General features: G+C 53.0%; 22 non-coding genes across 22 annotated transcripts; 11 read left to right on the top strand and 11 right to left on the bottom strand.

The window, feature by feature from the left end:
* Window positions 1-127: 127 nt before the first annotated feature.
* Window positions 128-199, top strand: Trnad-guc (transfer RNA aspartic acid (anticodon GUC)). Its single transcript has one exon. It is a non-coding gene; the product is annotated as a tRNA-Asp (tRNA).
* Window positions 200-435: 236 nt separating this feature from the next.
* Trnam-cau (transfer RNA methionine (anticodon CAU)) lies at window positions 436-507 on the bottom strand. The gene has a single exon. It is a non-coding gene; the product is annotated as a tRNA-Met (tRNA).
* A 248-nt stretch (window positions 508-755) lies between these two features.
* On the bottom strand, window positions 756-828 carry Trnar-acg (transfer RNA arginine (anticodon ACG)). Its single transcript has one exon. It is a non-coding gene; the product is annotated as a tRNA-Arg (tRNA).
* A 443-nt stretch (window positions 829-1,271) lies between these two features.
* Trnai-uau (transfer RNA isoleucine (anticodon UAU)) lies at window positions 1,272-1,363 on the top strand. Its single transcript is given in 2 exon segments — window positions 1,272-1,309; window positions 1,328-1,363. It is a non-coding gene; the product is annotated as a tRNA-Ile (tRNA).
* Window positions 1,364-1,474: 111 nt separating this feature from the next.
* On the top strand, window positions 1,475-1,546 carry Trnad-guc (transfer RNA aspartic acid (anticodon GUC)). Its single transcript has one exon. It is a non-coding gene; the product is annotated as a tRNA-Asp (tRNA).
* A 236-nt stretch (window positions 1,547-1,782) lies between these two features.
* Trnam-cau (transfer RNA methionine (anticodon CAU)) lies at window positions 1,783-1,854 on the bottom strand. The gene has a single exon. It is a non-coding gene; the product is annotated as a tRNA-Met (tRNA).
* Window positions 1,855-2,102: 248 nt separating this feature from the next.
* Window positions 2,103-2,175, bottom strand: Trnar-acg (transfer RNA arginine (anticodon ACG)). Its single transcript has one exon. It is a non-coding gene; the product is annotated as a tRNA-Arg (tRNA).
* Window positions 2,176-2,617: 442 nt separating this feature from the next.
* On the top strand, window positions 2,618-2,709 carry Trnai-uau (transfer RNA isoleucine (anticodon UAU)). Its single transcript is given in 2 exon segments — window positions 2,618-2,655; window positions 2,674-2,709. It is a non-coding gene; the product is annotated as a tRNA-Ile (tRNA).
* Window positions 2,710-2,820: 111 nt separating this feature from the next.
* Window positions 2,821-2,892, top strand: Trnad-guc (transfer RNA aspartic acid (anticodon GUC)). The gene has a single exon. It is a non-coding gene; the product is annotated as a tRNA-Asp (tRNA).
* A 236-nt stretch (window positions 2,893-3,128) lies between these two features.
* Window positions 3,129-3,200, bottom strand: Trnam-cau (transfer RNA methionine (anticodon CAU)). The gene has a single exon. It is a non-coding gene; the product is annotated as a tRNA-Met (tRNA).
* Window positions 3,201-3,448: 248 nt separating this feature from the next.
* Trnar-acg (transfer RNA arginine (anticodon ACG)) lies at window positions 3,449-3,521 on the bottom strand. Its single transcript has one exon. It is a non-coding gene; the product is annotated as a tRNA-Arg (tRNA).
* Window positions 3,522-3,963: 442 nt separating this feature from the next.
* Window positions 3,964-4,055, top strand: Trnai-uau (transfer RNA isoleucine (anticodon UAU)). Its single transcript is given in 2 exon segments — window positions 3,964-4,001; window positions 4,020-4,055. It is a non-coding gene; the product is annotated as a tRNA-Ile (tRNA).
* A 111-nt stretch (window positions 4,056-4,166) lies between these two features.
* Window positions 4,167-4,238, top strand: Trnad-guc (transfer RNA aspartic acid (anticodon GUC)). Its single transcript has one exon. It is a non-coding gene; the product is annotated as a tRNA-Asp (tRNA).
* A 236-nt stretch (window positions 4,239-4,474) lies between these two features.
* On the bottom strand, window positions 4,475-4,546 carry Trnam-cau (transfer RNA methionine (anticodon CAU)). Its single transcript has one exon. It is a non-coding gene; the product is annotated as a tRNA-Met (tRNA).
* Window positions 4,547-4,794: 248 nt separating this feature from the next.
* On the bottom strand, window positions 4,795-4,867 carry Trnar-acg (transfer RNA arginine (anticodon ACG)). Its single transcript has one exon. It is a non-coding gene; the product is annotated as a tRNA-Arg (tRNA).
* A 442-nt stretch (window positions 4,868-5,309) lies between these two features.
* On the top strand, window positions 5,310-5,401 carry Trnai-uau (transfer RNA isoleucine (anticodon UAU)). Its single transcript is given in 2 exon segments — window positions 5,310-5,347; window positions 5,366-5,401. It is a non-coding gene; the product is annotated as a tRNA-Ile (tRNA).
* A 111-nt stretch (window positions 5,402-5,512) lies between these two features.
* Window positions 5,513-5,584, top strand: Trnad-guc (transfer RNA aspartic acid (anticodon GUC)). Its single transcript has one exon. It is a non-coding gene; the product is annotated as a tRNA-Asp (tRNA).
* Window positions 5,585-5,820: 236 nt separating this feature from the next.
* Trnam-cau (transfer RNA methionine (anticodon CAU)) lies at window positions 5,821-5,892 on the bottom strand. The gene has a single exon. It is a non-coding gene; the product is annotated as a tRNA-Met (tRNA).
* A 248-nt stretch (window positions 5,893-6,140) lies between these two features.
* Window positions 6,141-6,213, bottom strand: Trnar-acg (transfer RNA arginine (anticodon ACG)). The gene has a single exon. It is a non-coding gene; the product is annotated as a tRNA-Arg (tRNA).
* A 442-nt stretch (window positions 6,214-6,655) lies between these two features.
* Trnai-uau (transfer RNA isoleucine (anticodon UAU)) lies at window positions 6,656-6,747 on the top strand. The gene is given in 2 exon segments: window positions 6,656-6,693; window positions 6,712-6,747. It is a non-coding gene; the product is annotated as a tRNA-Ile (tRNA).
* Window positions 6,748-6,858: 111 nt separating this feature from the next.
* Trnad-guc (transfer RNA aspartic acid (anticodon GUC)) lies at window positions 6,859-6,930 on the top strand. Its single transcript has one exon. It is a non-coding gene; the product is annotated as a tRNA-Asp (tRNA).
* Window positions 6,931-7,166: 236 nt separating this feature from the next.
* On the bottom strand, window positions 7,167-7,238 carry Trnam-cau (transfer RNA methionine (anticodon CAU)). The gene has a single exon. It is a non-coding gene; the product is annotated as a tRNA-Met (tRNA).
* Between the last annotated feature and the right edge of the window lie 221 nt (window positions 7,239-7,459).

The following is a 7,459-nucleotide window of genomic DNA, read 5'->3' as shown; positions in this document are numbered from 1 at the left end:
AGCCTCACCTGGGGCATACTTTTATTTCGTAGCAGCTGACTCTGAAAGCATCGGGACGCTAGATTTGAGATGAATCACCTACTTGAGAAGAATAAGTGTGCGTGCGTTGTGCGTGTCGTTTGCGTATTCCTCGGTAGTATAGTGGTTAGTATCCCCGCCTGTCACGCGGGAGACCGGGGTTCGATTCCCCGCCGGGGAGGTGCGATTTTTATATCGCGAAAGTTGCACGTGTGGCCCGATAGGACATTAACGTTGTGATCGAGAAATGTAGTTGCTGCAGAATCGTAAGAAACTCTGCGTCTTAGGAAGTGTTTCTCGTATTCTCCACACGACGTCGTCATCGTTTCAGAACTTACAGGGTTTGCTGTTGACGCTGGGTCAGCGCACCCCAGGCTTAATGATCGAGCTCGAAGCACACAAGAAAAAGAATAATTTTAGCAGAGCGTGGTTTCGATCCACGGACCTCTGGGTTATGGGCCCAGCACGCTTCCACTGCGCCACTCTGCTGCGTGACGTGGGATACTTGGAAAAGCGTTGTCAGCGTCGCGTACCGTTTAATTAACTGTGCAACATCTCTCAGCTTGACTTGTCTCGACTTTGCTCGACTGACGCTACGCTGACGCTTGCACGAAGCGATATTTACCACGATCGTCTCGAGATGCAGCTGCGAGATGCTCAGGATTGACATTGCACTCCACGCAGGTGGAAACATTCGAATGCACTGCCTAGCTACGCGCCCGCAACTAACAAAATGCCGACCCTGCCAGGATTCGAACCTGGAATCTTCTGATCCGTAGTCAGACGCGTTATCCGTTGCGCCACAGGGCCACTGTTCGTCTTTCGTCATATGACGCGGGTACACATCGCAGAGCAACGTGTTCTCCGTGGCTCGGCAACTGCGTGTCGTCCACTGACAACGGCGGCGCGGCCACTCTGGTCTTCCGCACTCTGCAGGGAGCTGCCAAGGAAGGCATCTCTCCTCCAGCTGCTCGGCCACGGTGCGCCTGCATAGCTTAGAGCTTGCCACACATCTGCCCTCGCTGTTGGACAGGTAGCAGAAGGCAAGGCGCGCGTTTTTCTGCAATGTTTCGGTGATGACAAGCGGTTTGATATGCTTGTAAGTGTAGCATATGAAACAAGAATCGTATGAAGCATCCGTAGCCAGGTGCTAAAGTCGCAGTATGGCCGCAGGTGACGGTCGTATGATGGGTCTGTAGCCACAACAGGTTGGCAGCAAAGCAAATACCGCTAACTGAAAGCACCCTGCTGTAGCCCCAGTGGCGCAATTGGTTAGCGCACGGTACTTATAAGGCAGTAGCCGTGAGCAATGCCGGGGTTGTGAGTTCGAGCCTCACCTGGGGCATACTTTTATTTCGTAGCAGCTGACTCTGAAAGCATCGGGACGCTAGATTTGAGATGAATCACCTACTTGAGAAGAATAAGTGTGCGTGCGTTGTGCGTGTCGTTTGCGTATTCCTCGGTAGTATAGTGGTTAGTATCCCCGCCTGTCACGCGGGAGACCGGGGTTCGATTCCCCGCCGGGGAGGTGCGATTTTTATATCGCGAAAGTTGCACGTGTGGCCCGATAGGACATTAACGTTGTGATCGAGAAATGTAGTTGCTGCAGAATCGTAAGAAACTCTGCGTCTTAGGAAGTGTTTCTCGTATTCTCCACACGACGTCGTCATCGTTTCAGAACTTACAGGGTTTGCTGTTGACGCTGGGTCAGCGCACCCCAGGCTTAATGATCGAGCTCGAAGCACACAAGAAAAAGAATAATTTTAGCAGAGCGTGGTTTCGATCCACGGACCTCTGGGTTATGGGCCCAGCACGCTTCCACTGCGCCACTCTGCTGCGTGACGTGGGATACTTGGAAAAGCGTTGTCAGCGTCGCGTACCGTTTAATTAACTGTGCAACATCTCTCAGCTTGACTTGTCTCGACTTTGCTCGACTGACGCTACGCTGACGCTTGCACGAAGCGATATTTACCACGATCGTCTCGAGATGCAGCTGCGAGATGCTCAGGATTGACATTGCACTCCACGCAGGTGGAAACATTCGAATGCACTGCCTAGCTACGCGCCCGCAACTAACAAAATGCCGACCCTGCCAGGATTCGAACCTGGAATCTTCTGATCCGTAGTCAGACGCGTTATCCGTTGCGCCACAGGGCCACTGTTCGTCTTTCGTCATATGACGCGGGTACACATCGCAGAGCAACGTGTTCTCCGTGGCTCGGCAACTGCGTGTCGTCCACTGACAACGGCGGCGCGGCCACTCTGGTCTTCCGCACTCTGCAGGGAGCTGCCAAGGAAGGCATCTCTCCTCCAGCTGCTCGGCCACGGTGCGCCTGCATAGCTTAGAGCTTGCCACACATCTGCCCTCGCTGTTGGACAGGTAGCAGAAGGCAAGGCGCGCGTTTTTCTGCAATGTTTCGGTGATGACAAGCGGTTGATATGCTTGTAAGTGTAGCATATGAAACAAGAATCGTATGAAGCATCCGTAGCCAGGTGCTAAAGTCGCAGTATGGCCGCAGGTGACGGTCGTATGATGGGTCTGTAGCCACAACAGGTTGGCAGCAAAGCAAATACCGCTAACTGAAAGCACCCTGCTGTAGCCCCAGTGGCGCAATTGGTTAGCGCACGGTACTTATAAGGCAGTAGCCGTGAGCAATGCCGGGGTTGTGAGTTCGAGCCTCACCTGGGGCATACTTTTATTTCGTAGCAGCTGACTCTGAAAGCATCGGGACGCTAGATTTGAGATGAATCACCTACTTGAGAAGAATAAGTGTGCGTGCGTTGTGCGTGTCGTTTGCGTATTCCTCGGTAGTATAGTGGTTAGTATCCCCGCCTGTCACGCGGGAGACCGGGGTTCGATTCCCCGCCGGGGAGGTGCGATTTTTATATCGCGAAAGTTGCACGTGTGGCCCGATAGGACATTAACGTTGTGATCGAGAAATGTAGTTGCTGCAGAATCGTAAGAAACTCTGCGTCTTAGGAAGTGTTTCTCGTATTCTCCACACGACGTCGTCATCGTTTCAGAACTTACAGGGTTTGCTGTTGACGCTGGGTCAGCGCACCCCAGGCTTAATGATCGAGCTCGAAGCACACAAGAAAAAGAATAATTTTAGCAGAGCGTGGTTTCGATCCACGGACCTCTGGGTTATGGGCCCAGCACGCTTCCACTGCGCCACTCTGCTGCGTGACGTGGGATACTTGGAAAAGCGTTGTCAGCGTCGCGTACCGTTTAATTAACTGTGCAACATCTCTCAGCTTGACTTGTCTCGACTTTGCTCGACTGACGCTACGCTGACGCTTGCACGAAGCGATATTTACCACGATCGTCTCGAGATGCAGCTGCGAGATGCTCAGGATTGACATTGCACTCCACGCAGGTGGAAACATTCGAATGCACTGCCTAGCTACGCGCCCGCAACTAACAAAATGCCGACCCTGCCAGGATTCGAACCTGGAATCTTCTGATCCGTAGTCAGACGCGTTATCCGTTGCGCCACAGGGCCACTGTTCGTCTTTCGTCATATGACGCGGGTACACATCGCAGAGCAACGTGTTCTCCGTGGCTCGGCAACTGCGTGTCGTCCACTGACAACGGCGGCGCGGCCACTCTGGTCTTCCGCACTCTGCAGGGAGCTGCCAAGGAAGGCATCTCTCCTCCAGCTGCTCGGCCACGGTGCGCCTGCATAGCTTAGAGCTTGCCACACATCTGCCCTCGCTGTTGGACAGGTAGCAGAAGGCAAGGCGCGCGTTTTTCTGCAATGTTTCGGTGATGACAAGCGGTTGATATGCTTGTAAGTGTAGCATATGAAACAAGAATCGTATGAAGCATCCGTAGCCAGGTGCTAAAGTCGCAGTATGGCCGCAGGTGACGGTCGTATGATGGGTCTGTAGCCACAACAGGTTGGCAGCAAAGCAAATACCGCTAACTGAAAGCACCCTGCTGTAGCCCCAGTGGCGCAATTGGTTAGCGCACGGTACTTATAAGGCAGTAGCCGTGAGCAATGCCGGGGTTGTGAGTTCGAGCCTCACCTGGGGCATACTTTTATTTCGTAGCAGCTGACTCTGAAAGCATCGGGACGCTAGATTTGAGATGAATCACCTACTTGAGAAGAATAAGTGTGCGTGCGTTGTGCGTGTCGTTTGCGTATTCCTCGGTAGTATAGTGGTTAGTATCCCCGCCTGTCACGCGGGAGACCGGGGTTCGATTCCCCGCCGGGGAGGTGCGATTTTTATATCGCGAAAGTTGCACGTGTGGCCCGATAGGACATTAACGTTGTGATCGAGAAATGTAGTTGCTGCAGAATCGTAAGAAACTCTGCGTCTTAGGAAGTGTTTCTCGTATTCTCCACACGACGTCGTCATCGTTTCAGAACTTACAGGGTTTGCTGTTGACGCTGGGTCAGCGCACCCCAGGCTTAATGATCGAGCTCGAAGCACACAAGAAAAAGAATAATTTTAGCAGAGCGTGGTTTCGATCCACGGACCTCTGGGTTATGGGCCCAGCACGCTTCCACTGCGCCACTCTGCTGCGTGACGTGGGATACTTGGAAAAGCGTTGTCAGCGTCGCGTACCGTTTAATTAACTGTGCAACATCTCTCAGCTTGACTTGTCTCGACTTTGCTCGACTGACGCTACGCTGACGCTTGCACGAAGCGATATTTACCACGATCGTCTCGAGATGCAGCTGCGAGATGCTCAGGATTGACATTGCACTCCACGCAGGTGGAAACATTCGAATGCACTGCCTAGCTACGCGCCCGCAACTAACAAAATGCCGACCCTGCCAGGATTCGAACCTGGAATCTTCTGATCCGTAGTCAGACGCGTTATCCGTTGCGCCACAGGGCCACTGTTCGTCTTTCGTCATATGACGCGGGTACACATCGCAGAGCAACGTGTTCTCCGTGGCTCGGCAACTGCGTGTCGTCCACTGACAACGGCGGCGCGGCCACTCTGGTCTTCCGCACTCTGCAGGGAGCTGCCAAGGAAGGCATCTCTCCTCCAGCTGCTCGGCCACGGTGCGCCTGCATAGCTTAGAGCTTGCCACACATCTGCCCTCGCTGTTGGACAGGTAGCAGAAGGCAAGGCGCGCGTTTTTCTGCAATGTTTCGGTGATGACAAGCGGTTGATATGCTTGTAAGTGTAGCATATGAAACAAGAATCGTATGAAGCATCCGTAGCCAGGTGCTAAAGTCGCAGTATGGCCGCAGGTGACGGTCGTATGATGGGTCTGTAGCCACAACAGGTTGGCAGCAAAGCAAATACCGCTAACTGAAAGCACCCTGCTGTAGCCCCAGTGGCGCAATTGGTTAGCGCACGGTACTTATAAGGCAGTAGCCGTGAGCAATGCCGGGGTTGTGAGTTCGAGCCTCACCTGGGGCATACTTTTATTTCGTAGCAGCTGACTCTGAAAGCATCGGGACGCTAGATTTGAGATGAATCACCTACTTGAGAAGAATAAGTGTGCGTGCGTTGTGCGTGTCGTTTGCGTATTCCTCGGTAGTATAGTGGTTAGTATCCCCGCCTGTCACGCGGGAGACCGGGGTTCGATTCCCCGCCGGGGAGGTGCGATTTTTATATCGCGAAAGTTGCACGTGTGGCCCGATAGGACATTAACGTTGTGATCGAGAAATGTAGTTGCTGCAGAATCGTAAGAAACTCTGCGTCTTAGGAAGTGTTTCTCGTATTCTCCACACGACGTCGTCATCGTTTCAGAACTTACAGGGTTTGCTGTTGACGCTGGGTCAGCGCACCCCAGGCTTAATGATCGAGCTCGAAGCACACAAGAAAAAGAATAATTTTAGCAGAGCGTGGTTTCGATCCACGGACCTCTGGGTTATGGGCCCAGCACGCTTCCACTGCGCCACTCTGCTGCGTGACGTGGGATACTTGGAAAAGCGTTGTCAGCGTCGCGTACCGTTTAATTAACTGTGCAACATCTCTCAGCTTGACTTGTCTCGACTTTGCTCGACTGACGCTACGCTGACGCTTGCACGAAGCGATATTTACCACGATCGTCTCGAGATGCAGCTGCGAGATGCTCAGGATTGACATTGCACTCCACGCAGGTGGAAACATTCGAATGCACTGCCTAGCTACGCGCCCGCAACTAACAAAATGCCGACCCTGCCAGGATTCGAACCTGGAATCTTCTGATCCGTAGTCAGACGCGTTATCCGTTGCGCCACAGGGCCACTGTTCGTCTTTCGTCATATGACGCGGGTACACATCGCAGAGCAACGTGTTCTCCGTGGCTCGGCAACTGCGTGTCGTCCACTGACAACGGCGGCGCGGCCACTCTGGTCTTCCGCACTCTGCAGGGAGCTGCCAAGGAAGGCATCTCTCCTCCAGCTGCTCGGCCACGGTGCGCCTGCATAGCTTAGAGCTTGCCACACATCTGCCCTCGCTGTTGGACAGGTAGCAGAAGGCAAGGCGCGCGTTTTTCTGCAATGTTTCGGTGATGACAAGCGGTTGATATGCTTGTAAGTGTAGCATATGAAACAAGAATCGTATGAAGCATCCGTAGCCAGGTGCTAAAGTCGCAGTATGGCCGCAGGTGACGGTCGTATGATGGGTCTGTAGCCACAACAGGTTGGCAGCAAAGCAAATACCGCTAACTGAAAGCACCCTGCTGTAGCCCCAGTGGCGCAATTGGTTAGCGCACGGTACTTATAAGGCAGTAGCCGTGAGCAATGCCGGGGTTGTGAGTTCGAGCCTCACCTGGGGCATACTTTTATTTCGTAGCAGCTGACTCTGAAAGCATCGGGACGCTAGATTTGAGATGAATCACCTACTTGAGAAGAATAAGTGTGCGTGCGTTGTGCGTGTCGTTTGCGTATTCCTCGGTAGTATAGTGGTTAGTATCCCCGCCTGTCACGCGGGAGACCGGGGTTCGATTCCCCGCCGGGGAGGTGCGATTTTTATATCGCGAAAGTTGCACGTGTGGCCCGATAGGACATTAACGTTGTGATCGAGAAATGTAGTTGCTGCAGAATCGTAAGAAACTCTGCGTCTTAGGAAGTGTTTCTCGTATTCTCCACACGACGTCGTCATCGTTTCAGAACTTACAGGGTTTGCTGTTGACGCTGGGTCAGCGCACCCCAGGCTTAATGATCGAGCTCGAAGCACACAAGAAAAAGAATAATTTTAGCAGAGCGTGGTTTCGATCCACGGACCTCTGGGTTATGGGCCCAGCACGCTTCCACTGCGCCACTCTGCTGCGTGACGTGGGATACTTGGAAAAGCGTTGTCAGCGTCGCGTACCGTTTAATTAACTGTGCAACATCTCTCAGCTTGACTTGTCTCGACTTTGCTCGACTGACGCTACGCTGACGCTTGCACGAAGCGATATTTACCACGATCGTCTCGAGATGCAGCTGCGAGATGCTCAGGATTGACATTGCACTCCACGCAGGTGGAAACATTCGAATGCACTGCCTA

Source organism: Schistocerca cancellata, unplaced genomic scaffold (genome assembly GCF_023864275.1).
Source record: "Schistocerca cancellata isolate TAMUIC-IGC-003103 unplaced genomic scaffold, iqSchCanc2.1 HiC_scaffold_976, whole genome shotgun sequence".
In the NCBI taxonomy this organism is placed as follows: domain Eukaryota; kingdom Metazoa; phylum Arthropoda; class Insecta; order Orthoptera; family Acrididae; genus Schistocerca; species Schistocerca cancellata.
Note: the sequence above shows the minus strand (reverse complement) of the source record. Positions and strands in the feature narration are given on the sequence as shown.